The sequence below is a fragment of the Brachyistius frenatus genome, unplaced genomic scaffold (genome assembly GCF_029030835.1).
Source record: "Brachyistius frenatus isolate BFR_SWC_R1_liver_20210118 unplaced genomic scaffold, ASM2903083v1 Contig_2, whole genome shotgun sequence".
Classification (NCBI taxonomy): Eukaryota; Metazoa; Chordata; class Actinopteri; family Embiotocidae; genus Brachyistius; species Brachyistius frenatus.
In genome coordinates, this window is record NW_027210601.1 from 1,032,689 (window position 1) to 1,049,554 (window position 16,866).

Here is a 16,866-nt window from a genome sequence, read left to right on the forward strand (position 1 = left end):
GTTTTGGGGGGGCGTGTCTGTTTGATTGACAGGCCTGTAATGCAGTCATGTTTCTGCTATTGGTAGGCGGGATGTAATGTCGTCGGGTTTCCAATCAGTCAAGTCCGATCCACTGCTCTTCCAAATATGGTCTCGTCCTGCTCCAAACCGCTCCGAACTAGCAAGATAGCGACGGCCAAAATCAAAACTCGAGGCCTCATAACGACCGTTCACAAACCAGTGGGTTACGTCACTGTCGGTTGCCGCTTGGTTTGTACAGACATTTATGGTGTCCACAGCATGAATCCTTTAATGATCCTCTGATTCTGATTAAAGCTCAGGCGAGGATTTGTATAAATATAAATTATATGAAAGGAAAGAGAAAAAGAGCAGAGGACACAGGCACGGTCTACTCTTTGAGGTGAATATAACGAAGTCGGTTCTCACACACTGAACCTGATCACATTACATACTTATGGGCAGAATAGCAAGACAGCTGGGGGTGGGGGGGAACAGCGGGATGACAGATAGCAGAGCAGCAAAATATATTCTGGAAATAAAAGTTGCAAAAGTGGTAAAATCATTTTCCCGAAAGGAAACGGAGAGTTGAAAGCAAAAAAAAAAAAAAAAAAAAAAAGAAAAGAAACAGAAGGAAGTGCGTGAAGACTCACCCTCTAACAAGAGAGGGAAGGTCACTGCACGGAGAAAGAGAGAGAGCGCCCTGGTTGCTGGCAGCCATCGGACAGAGAGACAGAGAGTGATAACCAGGGGACAGCTGGAATCACAGAAGCAGGGCTAGGTGAGCCGGGCACCGCCGGCCGGGCACACGGACAGAAATACGAGCAGGGGCGTGGGTGACTGCGTGCTTCTCGTGTCGAGAGAACGATCAAGTGAAAGAAAGAGCAGCAGCAAAGACAGGAAAGAGGGGAATAATGTATAAGGGCACATGAGGGGCATGCACGAGCGTAATCTACTGGTTGGCATTGGGTGAAAGGTTGGGAGGGACACTGACTGCCACTGCAGGACTGTTGGAGGTCATTATAGTAGATGCCAACAGCAGGCTAATAGTAGTAATGGCATAAACATATCCCAGCTGTAAATAAATACACCGGGCTATAAATGAATGACCTCAAGAAATGTGGTGGAGAGTATAAGGTAGGCAAAGGAGGAGACCGAATATGTAAGAATATACATTTTGGTCTTGGAACGCCTCTAAGAAACAAAATACGAATGTACTCACAGAACTGCAGTTAACTGTTACTTATTTGCCGAATTCCTGCGCACCCGTTTCATTTCAGCTCAGTAAGAGAGTCGCTCATGCATTTTTTTTTTCCCCACTAAAAGTCGACCCTTGCCGCCCTCCCAAGGCTGTCCGCCTCGGGCAAACACTGTAATCACACACACCAACATTAAGTCAAACTTTTCCTTTACATAATAAAATACGGAAAAAATTAATTGGATAGATTTTGGTATCAACATTCATGGTTCCCAGATGATGTATCTTACACACCGTGATGATTTCCTGACTTTTATTTCCGGTGAGAGCAGCAGGTTGACACTTGTGGTATTGTTGGAAATTTGTCATGAATTATTCGATGGATTACCGTGAAAGAAACGCCGCGTCACTCAGAGGATGACATTTTTGGCATTTAGCCTTCATTTGACACTGGCACTAAGTAAATGCGCGTGTTGAAGCCTGGACACCGCAACAATTTGGTCTGCATCTTCACCACTCGTACACTGGACATAACCAGGTTAGATTGTCGTGACATGGTAAATCCTTGACTTTCCTAGTATGACTATCAGTATTCTGATATTTTACACATTTTTTCAAAATGTGTAAAATTATTGACTTTCTCTTCAACCTTTGCTATACTTTGTGTTCAGCAGGCCCGGCCCAATTATAATTTACCACGAGTTAGTTCTTCAAAATTGTATTAAGTTTTAGACCCACCCCTTCATGTGAATATGCAGGTTTTTTTTCCTCCTAACCTGCCTTGACTTGCTGAGGAGTGAAGATGCGCACAGATGGCTTTATCATTAAGAGCATGGGACAGTGCATTGGCTGTCTTTGAACTTAATATGCTTAATGGTGTGTATAATGTAAAGGAAATGAGGACTGAAATGACCGGCAGATTGGAATGAGTCAGGGCTTGCTGTAGTGTGAAGGAGCTCAGTGTGGCGAGGTTTTAATCTGGAGAAGAAACTTTTAGGTTGAGAAGGCGGCGGCAACACAAAGCCCATTTTTCAAGCGGCACGCAGGCCTGACACAGTGTGTGTATATTCGTTGCGGTGCCATTTGGAGAAAAGCTGTTTTGTAGCATGCTGTAGGTGAGTGTTCAGTGTAGTAGGCCATCTGACAAGAAGTGCAGCCGGCCATACATCACAGACTCTGAAGTGCAACTGTGGCTCGTAGAGTTTGTGTCGATGGTGCAGTTTCTGAGAGACGACAGCGCTCAAGACGTTTCTGGAGCAACTGAGGGTAAATTTTGTCTCTCTCTTGCTCCCCCCCCCCCTAGTTTCTCATTCATCAAAGGTGATGAGGAGGAAGACAGGCAAGAGCTTCAGAGCGGTTGCACCATGGCTATCATTAAATAAGAGTTCAACACCAGGACTCGTGAGTAATTCATGATTGTCTATGCATTCTTCATCTGATAGGTAGCAGAATATAATCCCTTATTTGGGGCATATACCTACTGTATTGTTTGCTGCTGGGCTTGCCGACCGTAACACGCATAAACACACACGTTCATACACATCTAACTAGCGAAGAGTGCATTGCATTGCATATACGTCTAACCCCGGAGTCTCCAAGCAATAGATTGCAATCTATTTGGTAGATCAAGGTGCTCTCAGAGGGGAAAAAGGTTGGAGACCCTTGATTTTCCCTGCCATTTTACAAAACTAAAAGAAAAAAGAATAGACTAAATATTTGATCATTTAGTCCGGTTTAGGCGCTCTTTCTCTGTTAGGCAAAGAGGTGTCGGTTGAACAGCACGACACCAGGAGTACAGCAGGTCTTGTTTCAAAGCCTCTTTCACATTGCACAAGTCAAGAAATTATGAGAAAGACCGTGTATTCCACTTATGCACAGCCTGCTCCACCAGATGCCCTTTACGAGCTGCTACTTATTCATTTAAAAAGTACCCAGCGTACGCCTTTAACACTGAGAATATGAGGTACAATAGAGCAAGGACTCTTCAGATAACGGCATGAAAGGCAAGTCGTGATCCAGTAAAGTCTCTGAACACTCCGTTATCTACCTCTAATGCCCGTTCAAACACCTAAAAGGACGGCCAACTGGAACTGAACTATTTGCTCAAGTGTAAGTGGGAAAACAGAAGACAGGCTGTACATGATCTGACACTCCCATTCTGAAGAAGTACACATGGATCTGAAGCACTCAAACACGAGCATGTCACTTCATGGAAGAAAATGACTCGACTTCGTCTGGTGCTTTTTGTGAGACGGGCTGTACAGGTCAGACAAACAGCGCCACCCACGAACGTTTCCAAAGAACAGAAGTGGTAATGTAAGAGCACATCTTGTGCCGAGAAGCAACAGCAAGTAGACAGCAACGCTTTTACCGCTTCTGAGAGAGCTGTATTTTTTTGTAATTTTTTTTTTCCGGAAGAGGTTGTACAGCATGTTGTATTGTCTGCACTGCCCACACGCAATGTTGAATGCAGCACAGGGAAGTTAAACTAATTTAAGTTTAAGTTTTCCAATGGTTTTACGATAAATGTGGCCGAGACACTAATAACGAAACGACTACGAGTTATACTCAGATACTTAAACACAGCTATTTCTTATAGAAATTAGAGACATTCTAGACTCATCATGCTAGTCGGTACCGGTATCTATCCAGGCATATTTTAAAGGATCAGAGTCGGTGAAATCAAAGCAGATAAAAAGCCAATTTATCCATTACTATATTTGATTGTGTTTTGCCCACCTGCTGGAGCTGCAGTACTGCTCCCTTGTTCACACTAATGGTGTGTGCGAACATGGAGTCAAATTTGCGCTGATCATCGTAATAATTTTGAACTGTGCCTTTGGTATTTTGATCAAATAACTCCTGAAAAATAAGGTGTGACAAAGTCAGCATAAAATACATATTTGATTAACAAAGCATGTATATCCCACAGTGAAGTCACCCGTTTGGTTTGTGGAAACACGGCGGCACCCCAGGCGTACCAATTAAACCAGGCTCCCCCCCAATTGAACAAATTACACTATAATGACTTGACAAAAAAAAATAATTGAGCTTGTATTCAACGAGAGAAGCAGATGTTATTTTTTTCCTATTAGAGACAATTTTTTTTATTGGAGCCAGACCCTAATGGCCTGCAGATGTATTGCACTTCAAGGCAATACTGCACTGGCCTCACTTTTCAGACCTAGAGACTATTCTATTCCTACATAGGGTGTGTTGACTATCAATTTGTTAATTGTTAATTTGTTCACAAAAAAGAAGCTTATTTAGTTGGTTTGTTGGAGCTCAGCTATGTGAATAAATGTTACTCTCATTTTGTCGAAGTAGCTCTCAGGAAAAAAGGGTTGGAGAGCCCTGGGCTACAATAAGGGCCAAAAGCTCTTCAGTATTACATCTTCTATGTGAATATGAAAATACAAACATTTATTTTTGAAATTGGTTATTGGTTTATTTGAAATAATTAAGCAATTACATGTTATGAATGTTATGAAATAGCTTGCATAAAACATACAAGAGGTTGTTTGGACGCTTCCTTTTCCAAATCCTAGTTTAACCCCAATACCTCACTGTGTAATAAAAAATTTAAAAAAAACGATGCATAGATCATTTTAATGCTGATGGTGCAACATATATTAGAGAGTCCTTTGAACCCTCCAGTGGTTGGGATTATCACTGTGTATCAGTCATTCATCTCTAGACCAGCCAATCAGAGCCCTCGATTCTACATCAAAGAAGGGGGGGGGGGAGAAAGAGAGAAGCCGTTATTAAAAAGCTTTCTCATCTCATTGCAAACTTGCACTACACAATATTTTTTGGCCTAATTTTACAACAGATATCACAGACAATTTAGGAGTCCTGTGAGGAAGTGCTTGGAAAAGTCTTCAGAATGTGTTTGGGACGGCCTAATTGCAGCAAAACTGGCCTGAGTACTGTGTGTCTGTAAGTAATGATTTGCCTGCTGGATTCTTTGCTCATTAAAATTTTGAACTTCTAAACCCCGACACTTTCTACTTATCTTTCTTTTCTAGTGAGGTTGAATGTTTTTTTAAAGCATATTTCAAAATGTTAACTAGCCTTAAAAAAAAAAAAAAAAAACATACCTCCCCCTAAATTCAACATCTTTTCTCCTTTTATAAATCACACAATCTCACATACCTCAGGAAAGAAAGACTGAACGATATCGCTAATCACGAACCTTCCTCCTCCCAGTGATTATAAAACCACAGACTCTCACATGTGCTGGTGGGGTCACAGGTCAAATTGATGCTGTAAGGAAACAGTAAACAAGTGAAAAACAGGCCACTGAGGCGAGGATCAGTTCCTTGACTGCATAAGGAATGAGAAATGTCTCCCTCCATGTGTCTCTCTCTCTCTCCGACTGCATTGTCATTGTCAAAGCTTTTATGCTCCAGTTGGCCTGGACAAAAGCAGAGCACAGTCGCTGGAGGCTTTTCCTGCTATGATCGCTGTGGTGTTAGCCGGGGTTGATAAAGGGCCCGATTAGGGCGCTGAATGGGCACCCATTAAGAGGACATCCACACTAGGGAGGGAGCCCCGGGGCCAAACGGTCTCCTTTTGAGAAACCTGATAGGCACCTGACAGACTGGAGCCACCCACAAGGCAGATACTGGAGTTTTGAAGCGTAAACAAAGCATGAGCTCGGCTAATTGAGAGATGAGGAGCTGATGGAGAACAAGCTGCGTGCTGTACTCGTTGTCAGAGCTTGACAGCTTACAACATTTTCAAGGCCAAAACCAGCGCACAGCCAATATTTGTACATCAAACGCAACAATCCACCATCAAAACTGACGCAATAAATCACAAAAACACTATAACAACAAGCAAGTTCACAAAAAGGTTCTCCAAATCTTCACGGACCAGATAAATCTGGAAGGAACAGAACGTCAAGACTCGGACATACTGACATCTAGCAATGCTTTTTTTTTTTTTTTTTTTTTTTACCCATTTTCTCCAAGTTCTCCTTGAACCACATCCTGACCCACAATATGCCTGAGACAATGTGCCGAATATGTCAAACCCATCAGGCTTGGGTCAGGCTGTTGACATCTCTTCGCGATTTGTTCCCTCATAATGTCACAAATTAGATTTAAACCGGCAAAGTTTTAGTCAGAACACAAAAGTCCTATGTCTGTTAAAAAGTTCCCCCCTCCTCCCCCTCCTCCCCATCATAAATTGTGCAAATAATTCAGATATGATTTCCAGAGAGTCGAATGCTTCAATCTCCGAGCTCCCATCAGTTCCCCAAAGCCAAATGTTATTAAATACAGCTTTGGTTAACCTTCCACTCCAAACTATTTCTGCTGAAAAATGATAATATTCAAACATTCAGTCATAACTTTGAGCCAAATCTCTCACATTATCAGTGAGAAACAGAGTCTCTACTGTAACTGCGCAGCCCCACTTATCCAACCTGGATTAAACATCTTGAAATTCTTTTGAAATGAATTGAGATAAATCCTGCCAGGATTTCTCACAAGTCCTGGTGGATATCTGTGTGACCTCTAAGCTACTACTGTTTCCAAAGTCCCAGAGACGATCAGTGGAAAGCAGATGTATTTTTTAAATCATCACTGTTTTCACATGTGTCTGTAATAAGTGAGCACAGCGAGGTCAGCTGACAGACAGAGGATATTACAGGTAAAGTGATCTCCTTCGAAGCAGCTGGACCGTATTAGCTGCACAATATGACAAAATTACTAGACTTTAGGATTTTTACAATAAAAAGGATGCCTCTACTGACAAGTCGTATGTTTTATTTCAAAATTAGACATAAAGGGGATGCCCAATTTTAGAAGAGGCAGCATTAATTCTGCAGCTGCGGCAGCTGCGATTCTGTTTGATTCTTTAGGCGAAATTTTCTAAAATGCAGTCCCGTCTAAAGGGCTTATAGTTTGTGGCTACACTTATGGTAAATAAATAATTTATTAATGCTTTATATATTAGCTATAGACAGTTAATGAGAGAAAAGGCAGTTGTCATATTGTTAAAAAAAAAAAAAGTGTACATTTAAAGAAATTGCAACTACATTTTGGGAACGATACTTGCTCTTTTATCTATTTGGTAAATTGAGGCTGCAGCAGGTTAACGTCGAACAAAGAATAGAAACAGGGGAAAAACAGTCAGCCTTGTTCTGTCCAACAATAACAAAATTTGTCTTTCAGCATCTCAACAGGTTATGTCATGTTTTTTTTGTGCACATTATTCGCAGTCAGTCACAGAGATTAGAAACAAAAAAAAGGAAGACTAATAGTACTTATTAATGACTTGAAGCCAATGGAAATGATTGAAATAATAAACCGTTTAACAAATCAATCCATGACCACCGGATATAGGGGATTGAATTAAAAGTGCAGGTAATTAGCTGCGCTGCTTCTTTAAAGAGGGCAACATGCTGAAGTGCAGCCAGTGGTCAGGAGTCCGGATTTATCACTTCTTAGTGTGGATTAGACAAAACCTCGTCTGACACGCTGAAGCTCAAATAGGGTAAGACGTTTCCTCTCCTAACCTTCCGGATGCTGTCCGGCTCATCAAAACATGCACGAAGGGCGGAGCGGGGAGAATTGAGTGTGTGTGTGTGTGTGTGGGGGGGGGGGAGAGGGGGGGTAAAATCCGCAGGGGGATGGGGAACATGGTGTCAAAGCTGGAATGCACAGATTAGCAAGTGAGCGCAAAGAGGGGACAGTTCGTCTGTGTTTGTGATCATGCATATGTACATTCATGTGCATGTAACCAACACAATGGCGTGCGAGACAACTGTGCGTAACACCACAGACACAGCTGTGCTGTCAAAAAAGTTTGCCCTCATGCAAAAGTAGGCTCTGCTCATAAATTGGGTATACCGGAGCACAGAAAGATGGTAGGAGGCTATAAGTCAACTGTAGGAGGAGGAGATTTTGGGATTTGTGCAGAAAATACATGCAAAAGTAAGTGTGAATTAGAGACAGAATCATTACAGAAAGCTGAAAAATCCCTTTTGTACATGTATATCTGCACCAATGACACTCTGTCCATCCCCGCAATTAGATTGGCTGTTGTTTTTAATGCAGGGATTAAAATTAAAACCTCCCAAATGTCCAGTAAAGCCTGGGTGGGGCACATTCCATCTACTCTTTTGAGTGGTTGCTTTTTTATCTGACCTTGTTTGCATATGAAAAACAGTGTGTGTGTGTGTGTGTGTGTGTGTGTGTGTGTGTGTGTGTGTGTGTGTGTGTGTGTGTGTGTGTGTGTGTGTGTGTGTGTGTGTGTGTGTGTGTGTGTGTGTGTGTGTGTGTGTGTGTGTGTGCAGCGCAAAGCTCCCGAGTCCTCGGCTGACTCATGTAGCGCTGTGGCTCCCTGTCGCTGGTTTTTGCCCGTGTGCCTTGTAAACAACAAGCTCTTGTCACATTGAGTGCACTCAGACAAGACAGATGAATTATAACCCATTTTGAAAAATTGAAGAGTCAGACTTATGAGAGAGTCAAATTGAAATAATGGCATTCGGAAAATGGAAGTCTCAAGTTTTCAAAACAGTGAGAACAATGAAGGCGTGAACATTTAATGAGAAACGACAAGCAGATTGTGACTGACCTATGTTTAACCAAGAGTACAATATTTCATTTTCTTTTCAAGACGATGGAATGAAAGCTGTGGGGGTTTTTTTGCCTTTCAGATGAGCGGTCTGGAGGGCTGCAGGAAAAGACTTTTAGAGAAGGTAAACCTCTGCCAACAATGAGACTTCTTCCAAGTTAACATTGCAGCCATCGACATCATTCCCCTCAGATGAAGGGAAACTAAAGGGATTTTGTGACCTTGCAAACGCGCCATTTGGATTTGAGATCAAGTGCCTCCCTCTCTCACAGTTATGGCTAAAACTAACAATAATCATCTCAACACTGGAATTTCATGAGGGTCAGACCCAAGACCTAACAAATTGTGTTTTGGCCCAAGTACTGTCTGTCCACAAGAATTCCTGGAAGTCAGATAGCACTGTATTTAAAGACATTTTGCAGAAATAAACCTGAAACTATGGCCTGGATCATGACACTGATGGAAATTTACACTCCAATTGAACCTTATTATCATTAATGCAGATTATGAAATATTGCAGTTGCATTCCATGACTCACTGTGCCCATATATAACCCGCTCAGGACATAATGAGTGCTTTGTTGAAATAGATTGAAGTGGAAAAAAAGTGCCAGTACTTATTTACATGTTGCCGTGTGTATCGGCTGGTATGAGCAAACCTTTGTAATGTTACATTCTGAATTTCTTCAGTGAATAAAATATCGTAGATATTGCAGATGTAAACAACAAGTCTTTGATTTAGTGGACAACCATTAAAACTATTAGTTTAAAAAGACTAGGTCACATATGGCTGAACCGAGTCTAAAATGCGAGAGGGCTTTTAATTTGAAATGGATACAGGAAGTTGCTGGATTTTGGCCGACCAATGGTGACTTCAGCTGTTTTCTCGCATTAATTCCATTAACAGCCGACAGTTGTAGGTTGAATTATCTGATTGAATAGTTGACGGTTACAAGAATTTAGCAAGCACTTGACATTCTTGGGAGGACAAACAACACTGTCATTCCTATTGAGTAGGATGTTGACATACTCGCAGTGTGTTCTGGAGTTAAACTGTATTGTGGTTTTGCTGATGCTAACGTTATATCAACAAGCTCTAGCAGTGCATTTGGAACCAGCCAACATTATTCTAAAGTTTAATGTAGCGTTTCTTAGATTAGCCACCAACAAAGGAAAGCCGGCAGCTAGAACAGGAACAGGTGAGCATTATGTCGTGCCCCCCCCCGGATAATGCAGTTTATTTGAGACCATTGTGAATTGCCCAGATAACCTGATAGAGAGTGCGGTGCGCCTGAAAAAGTAAACCAAACACTCAAGTGTACAGAAGTGATTGTACCGTGTACCCGTGAGTACGTTGCCCACTTCGAGCCCTAGCTTTGTTTAAAAGGACTAGTTAACCTGGTAACCGAGTAGTAGATTGTCTAAAAGAACAATGGCAAGTTTGTTATTTATTTTATTCCCTAGTGAGATACAGATATAACAGGACAAAACGGATGTAAAAGACGTTCTTTTTCCTCCCTTTAAACCACTACTTTCTTTCTCGGGGCAGAAATGAGCTGCTCCAAGCTCCGGCAGTCACTTTTCTTTTAGCTCCACTTTGGTCTCAACCGACTCCAATAAAAATGGTCCGTTCCACTGCTAAATGCACCATTACGTTAATTATGCACACTATTAACTTTGTCTGATTGCCGTTTAGTGTGGAGCAAGTACCCGAGAAAGCTTATGAGGGTGAATCACAACAGTAGGCCGCTAAACCAAAACAATGCGCTGAAAGACTCTTTAAATCTCTGTAAATCTGAGGGGAGCTGCACAGTTAGGCGGTAATTATCTGTGGCCTGGTCACTGTGAGCGACCGCGGTCGCATTTCAAAGCCATTTGATCCTTCGTTACTGCAAAAACTACCGATTGTAACGGCTCGAAGGAAGATTAAAACCAATAAGATCCTGCAGGTTAATCTAAAGCCCCGGGTACAACCTCTGCTGAACTGAGAAGCACCGTCTGACTTCATAATTACGTGTGATCAGACTTGACAAAAGCACAGCGAGGAGAAGAGGACTGATGTGTGGGATTAGAATGACGTGAACTGGAGCGGAGGGCAAGAACGGAGGATGAAGTGTACGACTGCCAGAGAATCACAAGGCTGCCTCTCATTTTCCAAGTATTCTAAACAGAGGCAGCAGAGATGGCCCACACAAACCACACACACACACACACACACACACACACACACACACACACACACACACACACACACACACACACACACACACACACACACACACACACACACTTCAGAGGTACAATTTCACAAGCCCTAATTACAGTGGGCCGCGGCATTTCTTATTTGGTTTTTGCCCAAAATCTCAAATCGCACACTCTCGCGTAGCGTTTGCAGATCCAGGCGCACACATACATTAACTGTGCGTGCACACGCACCCGCATATTAATTTAGATTCTGCATGTATGGGAAATCGTAACTACGCCGCCTCTTTTTTTCCTCTGCCAGCAGCCAACACCGACACTGCTTCCCTTTCCAACGCCGATTCACTTTTCACATGCCACACTGAAATCCTTCATACTGCAGGAATTATTATACTGCATTTACATGCGCATGACAACACAAAAAAAATTGCATATAGAGTGTCCAGATTACACATGCATGAAAGTACTTCCTTCTTGCTTTGCAAAATATACTCTCAAACTGTTCTCCCTTGCAGTGCTTCAGTTCTGTTTTCCCTGATTAGTATGCTGCATTCATGCTGAACTCCAAACCCAGGTTTTTAAAGTCTCATTGGTCACTCTTTTGCCTCCAACAACTCCGACTTCCTTCGAGGAGGGTCATGAATAATGACCCATCGGTCTCCAAATGAAGCCCCCTGAATGCACTGGGGTCATTTAAGATGAACAGACACGTACAGCATTTTGCCATTGGGCAATCCTTCTATCACCTCAGTGTCGTCCTCCCATCCCTATCCATCACCACTTCTACTTCACAAACACCACTTCATCCAAACGGAACCAGAGAACTTTGTGTTTTTCCGTGGTACCTTTTGTACGCGTGACATCTCCCTCTCCATCTCCCTCCCCTCTCTGTTTTTCACACTCCTGCTCATTTACATTCACTGTACAATGCACGTTTCCCTTCCCTTTCTCACAGAATACTCTAAAGTGAGGGGAAACTAGGCCATTAGGCTGCAGCGCTGCTTCTCCCTTGCTTCAAGTATCCCCGCTCTTTCCAATTCCCTCCGTCTTTCTCTTCCGCTTTATCAGCCTCCCTTCTGCCCTTTCACGTTCTCACTTTTTCCCTTAACTCGCCTGCGGTATCCCTAAGTCCTCTCCCCATTTTTAGTGTAATCTGTATCACATGACATTCTTCTTTTTCTTCCCTGCTGTCTTGCTACTTCTGCGCCTTGGGTACCGCTGTGTCCTATCTCCAACGTCTCTCTTTTCTGCTCCATTCCGTCTTCCATCCCATCGTCCATGGAGACACATACACGCACATGCTAAAAGTCACGCACCATTTCAGTGGACCCCCCAAAAAATATTTCCAGGCACCCTCTGTTCCTATTGAGATTTTTATTCCCTATGGCAGATTTTAATGGGATTTTTGGGCACCATTTACAAATCGTTCTGTACTTTAAAAGAGTAAAATTGAGTTAATAGAAACGCCGGGGACAGAGGTTGTTCAATTGAATCTGTTTTTATAAAAGGACTAACGACAATGGAGACATCAGAGTATCATTGTTTCATAAAACCAGAAATGTGAATCGTGCCACGATTCAGCCGTCCAACAAAAACATATATATATAACATCAATATTTTAGGAGAGTATGAATAAATGGAGAACAGCTTTGTGTCTTTAGAACTCCAATCGGGCCGACATCATGAAGTGGTCCAAACCTGCACACATCTGAGTGGGGAACACAAGCAGCACACTATTCATATTTAGCGAGTAGATGTTTATATTAGAGAAAACTGAGGATACACAACAGCGAGTTACTTATACTGAAGGACATTTTCTAGAAAGAGATACTGGAGGGGATTTCTAATGTAATCTTTTAAAGTTTAAAATTAGTTTCACCTCCACTGAATTCGGTAGAAGGAAGAAAAAAAAAAAGTTGGAGGTCTTAAAATCAGTGAAAACACAACCGAAACTATCGGTCCACTAGAGCTGGTGCAAAAATATGGGATTTGGGGAAGTAGATTCGCTGAAATAAACGAGGGGTGATAAAATTGAGAGTTTGCGAGATTATGTTTAGAATTAAAATCACAGCCTGTAGATGCATATTGAAAACAAAAAACAAGAGAAATTCAGGTTTTTGAGTGTATAGGCAAGATATGCGAGATTTGAATAGGTATAGAAAAATAAACAGTGTCCCACTAGTGGGTCCGTCATTACAGAATTATGTTGGCATAAATCCGTTTTCAAATTTCTCTGTGTAATCATCAAAAAGATGAAAAGATGATTCTACCAATATTATAAAGGTACTTAAGTGCACAGACTATATCAGAAGTCAAATAACACAAACAACAAAGTGAAGTGATGTATGCACAAGTACAAATATAGCTTTCTGATTTGTATATTGAAGTACACACTCTGTGTATGCGTTACTTAAATGTCACCCACAGTGGGGGAACTTTGAGTGTCACAGTTTTTATTTTTTTGTCCTCCCAGTCTCTGTTATTTCACCATTTATATAATTTACAATGTGAATTTAGATATTTAATTTATTCTGGCTTCTTTAAAGTGATATATTGTGGTTTCTTTAGTCCTCCATGATAATAAAACGAAATATCTTTTGGTTGTGGAATGTAAAACAAGACATTTTTGGTGGTACTTTGGGCTTTGGAAAACAGTGATTGACCGCTAGTCAGCTAACAGATTAATCCAAAAAACAATCGACAGGTTAATTGATATTAAAAAATAATTGCCATTTGTAAATGACACAACATTTCATTCATAAATTTGAATGTCATGCTGCAGGTTGTTTTTACCGTTTCACAGCTACAACTATTTCTCTTGTTCTGAAGTTATGTGCATGAAACCGCCGTTACACATTGCAGTCTCTGTGAATGATGGTGGTCAGGGATTAATTTATGACTGTAATCGCTCACATATTCTTTGAATTTCTAGCTATGTCAGCATTTCTTAAATTTAAAAAAAAAAACAAACTCAAAGTTCACTGTTAAAACAATTTGCAAGCTAATGTCCAATCCGAATGGAATCTGTTCACATTTCTATTCATTTCCTCTTTGGTTTTAGAAGGAGGATGGTACATTCAGGTTCTCATTTGGGTGGACCGGTTACATCATGACACGTTATTGATCTCTTTGCCCGACTCCCCCTTTACCTACGTCCTCCCTCCCTCGTCCACATCCTTTTGCCCTTTCTCCTTTGGTTGCTCCGATCATTGGCTGTGCGGGTCCCTCCAGGCTAATCCGCCGTTGGACCAGATGCAGGCGCTCATTAACCTGATGCCACCTGCTAAGAGTCTGAGCGACAATCTCATTCACAAACACAAGCTCATGCAAACTGTATTGCAGTGACAGTCGCAAACAAAGACACATGCTTGCTCCGTGACACGGAACATGGCAGGGCGTGATTTTAGCTGCTAGACAGGTGACGGAGGGAGATTTGACTTCGTATAAACAGCAGACAGAGGATAAGTCTCCACATGGCTTGAACCTCCCTCATGCAGCTTGTTTATTTTCCTCGGCTTTTTAATTTCAGTCATTTTGATTCCACGACCTCCACGGTTCTCATATTCTCCTCTCAGAAATCCCCCTTCTCCTTCACCCAAAGACAGACTCAAAGGATGCAACAAGAGAGGTGATCCAGCACCTCCCCCCCCCCCCCCACCCCCCCACCCCCACACACACATCTCTCCTTCACACCTCTCTTCGAAGGCTAAAAGCCCCTCATTTCCACAGAAAGAGACTTCGTACAAAAGGGGGGAAAGACTGGGAGGAAAAAAAAAAAAAATCATCCAGCTTTTTTGTGTTTTCCTTACAAACAGCAGCTGTCTCTCTCGCACTGCCTCTCCTATTCATGCCCTTACACCCTTAAGAGCCGTTGCCGTATCCAAATCTACCGCAAAATACCACACGGGACCGCCTCCACCTCCCCCAGCTATATCCTCCCTCCCCTCCTCCCCTGTCCCACACACCTCCTGCCCACCCCGGGAGCCTGAGTAGTGGGTTGTGTGGAATAAATGAGCTCATTCATACGGTGTGAAGCAGCTCCAGCCTAAACGTAGATAGTTATAGTCCGCAGCTAGGAGTGTGCTTGGATCAGAACCACCAGCAAACTTCCGAGCCCAACACTGTACTGTACCTGTAGTTAAACTGTTGAAGTATGAATCAGAAAAGGGATTAAAATCCTCAAAACTCCCAAATGCTTCATATAAACATATATTTGTGTATTCATTGTCATAATGTGACATGTGTGTTGCTTCCCAGCAAACTTTGCTTTGCAGTCTCATCCCGTTAGCTGCAACGAAGCCATCGGTTGACAGAACGAGTCGGAGACCGAACTTCTTATTCTCATTCTTTCATTATTCTCTCTTTCGCCAAAATCCATCATCTTCTGTCTACGAATGTTCTGCACCATCAGACTACCCTGCTCTCTGCGTCTGTCTGCGTATGGACAGCCACAAACTTTATAATGAGCAGCTCTGTCAGCACTTCAGCGTCGCAGACTTTTATTGCAAAGCGTACGTTAAACAAGTAGGAAGTGAAACGGAGAAGACTGAACGGCTCACATCAACAGTAATAGAAGAAAATAATGACATTTAAATGAATAAGTAGTCAATAAACATAAGCTTGCGTTACTGAACTTATGATATTCAATAACGGTTGAGGTAAAATGGTTTAATTCTTTCTGGCTTCGTATTAATTAAAGTAATAAAGTTTGCAGTGGATGTTTGCATCAAATCCTGGAGGCTTGTTACTGTTGGTTACACAAACTAATTAAAAAGTGGCAGTGCCAATGTAACCTAACCCAAGTCCACCTTTAGTAGATCCACTCTGTAATCACCACGATGTAATAGTTTGTAGTTGCAGTGAACACATGTGAGCGGCGTTAGGTTTGGAGGATGTTCAATTTCGGTCAAGAACATAAATCTTCTTTTATTGATGCAAACATGTCATTCAATGTATTTTCATAGTTTTGAACCCATGACTTGAACTTGTGGAACGCAGTATTTTAGTCAGTCTGGTATCACGTCAAAGCGTGTCGTACACCTGTCAGTCCACTAGAAGATACCGCGTCAGTGTCACATTTTGCCTTAAGGTCAAGTGAAGGACGTCATGTGACGAAGGACACGGAGATGAAGTCCAAGTAAGGAGGACATTGGGGTCGGTTGGACGAAAAACAAACATGACTTTCACTTGGGAGAACATTATTCAAGTCCAAGAGAAAGCAAACATCAACATGGATTTCTTATCAGTAATGTCATTAAGTTATGTAAATAATGAAACCTATTTAACTTGGGTAACATATAACATACGGGATGCATGTAATGTTACTTACGTAAAATCACTTCTTCAAACCCAAACAAACCAACTTTTCTCCAAAACTAACCACGTCAATTTTGTGCCTAAACTTAAGGCACTTTACTTTTCCCACCTCAGTTTCTCTCACCCATCTTCAACTCGATCAGTTCTCAGACAACAGTTGGCAGATACATACAAAATAATCGAGGCAATGTGACAATTTAATGTCCGAGTTAGAGGCACAAAAGCACTGAGAGGAAGAGACTTGTTTACGAAGCTGCTACTGCAACGTGTATTAGACCGATGTGTGTGTTTCCTAAAGCTTTTTCATCATTAACTCAACAATGGCGCTCATACTTGAAAACCACCCACTGGAAAGCCGCATACAGCACACAAGGCTGAAGTGGACACATTATATACAGTATATTATCTGGTATCCGTGTGCCTTTGCACAACCTGTTTTCAAACCCCCGGCAAAGGTCGTACGCCGCAGATGTTGTTGTAATCTCATTTCTCAATGTCTTTTATCCACTCCACACCTTTGGACTGACTGAAGTGGAAATGGAAAGAAGTCTCCCCTCAACAACAACA

The 16,866-nt window shown here is 42.0% G+C and overlaps 2 protein-coding genes across 2 annotated transcripts in view; one reads left to right on the forward strand and one right to left on the reverse strand.

Annotated features, from left to right (window-relative positions):
- Positions 1-16,866, forward strand: part of LOC138617335 (ephrin type-A receptor 7-like) — a 360,848-nt gene that overhangs the window by 327,287 nt on the left and 16,695 nt on the right. The window lies entirely within an intron of this gene.
- The window catches only part of LOC138617350 (exostosin-1c), a 69,093-nt gene that overhangs the window by 50,392 nt on the left and 1,835 nt on the right, over positions 1-16,866 (reverse strand). The window lies entirely within an intron of this gene.